We start from the raw sequence: 3,487 nt of genomic DNA, 5'->3' as shown, positions 1-3,487 counted from the left end.
ACCTTTAATTGTTAGTGTGCTTTAAAATTATGTCGGTTGAGCTATAGGCGTTGAGCCGAAATATATTCTTGATTCCAGAATGTTTCAGACAAAAATACTTACAGAAAATGTTTAATATCAAAATAATTTTTTATTCTGCCCTATGAGCCCAAAAGATATCTTTGGTGCAGATACACAAATTCATATGCATTGCAAGGTAATTAGTTCTTTAAAAAAAAAAAGTTTGGTGATAGCTGCAAAAGTAAAGGATTAATTACTGAGAAGGAAAAAGTATGATTAAAAAATAATCTTAATGCCCACATTGGCTGTATAACTACTTTTGCTAAGCCATTTAGTTTAAAAAGCCCAAGTACCTGACATTTTGCATGTGTTTTTCTGTGAAGATAAAAGGAAACTTGAGTGTCTCATTCTCAGTAATGCATTTTATGTGACAAAAAGGTTTCTGTTCCGTTCATTTCCATGGCCAGGCATTTTTATATTACTGTCCCACTGACTGTCATTTCATGCTTAACTCTTTGTGGACGGGAGCAGCTTTCCTCACCCCGGGGACGGGATGGGTCTGAGCCACCTGAAAGGCGGCATTTGTGTCCCTTCTCGTTACCATGTTGCAGGACGTGTTGTCCTGTGATCCAGTGCTCCTCAGGTTTGTTGACGTGTGATCACAGTATAATCTTTCACTTTATGGAGCTTTATTAAGGGCTGCAAACCTCTGTCACAGTTCAGCGTCGTTCGAGCGTAGGTAGCATCCCTCTGCTCCACCCGCACTGTTGCATTAATGAACTTCGTACTGTGTCTTTGCCTGTGAGAAGCTCTGTGTTGTCCGTCACAGGTTGTTGAAGGAGATGTGTGTTCCGCGCTTTCTGTGCTGGGAGGCTGGAAAGTCTGCCACGGAGGCACTAATTATAGACACACCGAACTTCTGTTAAGTCTTCAAGTTTGAAGGCAAATTTGATCTTTCTTTCTTTCTTTCTTTCTTTTTTTTTTTTTTGAGACGGAGCCTCAAGCTATCCCCCTGGGTAGAGTGCCGTGGCATCACGCTCACAGCAACCTCCAACTCCTGGGCTCAAGCGAGTCTCCTGCCTCAGCCTCCCAAGTAGCTGGGACTACAGGTGCCCGCCACAACGCCTGGCCATTTTTTGGTTGCAGCCATCATTGTTGTTTGGCAGGCCCGGGCTGGGGATTCGAACCCGCCACCTTAGGTATATGTGGCTGGCGCCTTAGCCGCTTGAGCCACAGGCACCGAGCCTAAGTAAGTAAATTGTTGATCAGGTTTTCATAATTTTTTCTCTTGGTTGAAAGTAAAGATTCAGATAAAATAAGCTATATTCGCCTTCAGTGCCGTAAAAACATACTGGTAATCATTTACATAATTTGAGATTTTCCCTTTTAAAATTAAAGTTAAGAAGTGCTTAAGTGTTAAAAATTGTATCATTGCTTTTCAGTATGTCTGTTTTATGGAATTGCCTGAGAAACTTTTCTATTAAAAGTGATAGAGTAACAACTAAATTTCTTTTTCTTAGAAAATGATAAGACTCAAGTAAGATATTACTTATATTTCAGTACCTTTAATTGTTAGTGTGCTTTAAAATTATGTCCAGATTGAAAGATGTTTTGTTGACATCTGTTCAATAACTTTATAGATTTGATATTAAAGGACCAATGGCATCAGACTAGTCATGTTCATTTACTCAAAACCTTTTTTACCAACTAAGACTGGCAGTTTATGCTGATTTTTAAAAACCATACCTGTGGTTCATATGCCTTTTCTTTAAGACTATGTAATATTAAAATTAAATTTTAATAATTTCCACACTCCTGTGTCAAGTACTCTGGAATCTTAGACATTCTTCCTGTCCTGAAACATGGCAGAGCCCCGCGTGGGTATTGTGTCCCAGTCTCCTCAACACAATATTAACTCACATTCCTACAGTGGTAAAAAAGTATGCCTGAATATTTATTTCTCAAAAACTATTTTTACCCACCCCCATCTGAACTGGGGAGAGAGGAGAACTGTATTTGTCCCCCATTTAACCTTTATAAAGATTATCTGAAAATCAATGTTACATTTTCAAACTAACATGTGCAGTGAGCAGAAAACCAAAAGAGAGCACCTGTGATCCCCGCACTGGGGAGGCCCCGGCAGGTGAATTACTGGAGCTCATGGGTTCAAGACCATCCTGAGCAAGAGTGAGGCCCCCATCTCAAAAAAATATGTAGAGAAACTGAGGCAAGAGGATCACTCAAGCTGAAGAGTTTTACCCAGGGTGACAGCTTGAGACTCTGTCTCAGGAAAAAAAAAAAAAAAAAAGCAAAAGGGATTAAGAACTGGAAGAATAAGTGGCAGGAAGCAGGGAGAGGGGGGCCTCCTCCATGACCTCTTCTCTAGCACACACAGAACCGTGCAGTCAGGGACTGGCACAGCCTTTTAGGCAGACTCTGTGCGTATGGCCCAGTCCAGCAGGCACACGTCTTACCCCGTCCCCTCTGCAGGTGCTCAGAAAGATAATTTTATGAGGGCAAAACATCAGAGACAAGTTATAGGATGGGCTCCAAAATCTGCCCTTTGTTTTCTGTGGGGTTGAATGATATGAAATTGCTAATATCTGACTGGTTTTTGACCTTGGAAAAATGCATTTTCATATAGTTCAGCCAAACTTGGCGGGTTACAAAAGCATGCAGAATATACTACCCAGAGAAATCTGTGTGTGGGAATGCTCTGACAGGAGTCCCGCTGCCCTCCTGGAGGCCGTCTGCAGAGCCCAGGGCTGCGTGTGCCAGGCTTCTCTGGAACCCCTTGCTGTTGAGGTCACTTCTTGAACCATTTTGGTCTCTTGTGGAACCATCCTTTCCCCTCCGCCTGCGTGTGTGTATCCGGTTTCTCTGGGCATCGTGCCCAGTCAATGTTGTTTTTGTTTATTATATGCAGTGTCTCCAATCCTGTTTCTGTGATAAGGGCTTTAAAAAATCAATTAGCAAATGAAATATTTCTTTGCCTAGGAAACTTAATTGCCTGCCATGTTAGCAAATCCTCAATACTGTCCCTGACCCAGACAGCTGACCGCCTTCTGGTGCTGGACACTGGGTAACCCCCTTCATCTATTGACCCATCAAAAAGGGGACTCAAGCCGCCTTTATATTAATGCAATAAAAAATATAAATGGAAAACATTTCCTTTACAATGTTTTTGTGTAATTATATACACATTTTATTAGAATATTAAAGTCTACAAGCAGGATAACTAAAATGCTATCCATGCCAGTCTGCTGGGAGACCAGTTTAAATGGGTTATGAATTGTAACAAATGGACCATCATACTAAAACATAGCAGATAGCCTGGTGCTGTGGCTCCCACCTTTAGTCCTAGCTACTCAGCAGGGATTAATTAGGTGGAAGGATTCCTTTAGGCCGAGAGTTCAAGGCTGTGCTGACCGATGATCTCACCACTAGACAGCAGAGCAAGACCCCATCTTTTTTTTTTTTTTTTTTT

General features: G+C 41.5%; 1 protein-coding gene across 1 annotated transcript in view; it reads left to right on the top strand.

Annotated features, from left to right (window-relative positions):
• The window catches only part of RALGAPA2 (Ral GTPase activating protein catalytic alpha subunit 2), a 374,339-nt gene that overhangs the window by 304,659 nt on the left and 66,193 nt on the right, over positions 1-3,487 (top strand). The window lies entirely within an intron of this gene.

The sequence above is a fragment of the Otolemur garnettii genome, unplaced genomic scaffold, assembly GCF_000181295.1.
Source record: "Otolemur garnettii isolate 467f Iridium unplaced genomic scaffold, OtoGar3 scaffold00136, whole genome shotgun sequence".
NCBI classification, from domain to species: domain Eukaryota; kingdom Metazoa; phylum Chordata; class Mammalia; order Primates; family Galagidae; genus Otolemur; species Otolemur garnettii.
This window is presented reverse-complemented; position numbering and strand designations above follow the sequence as displayed.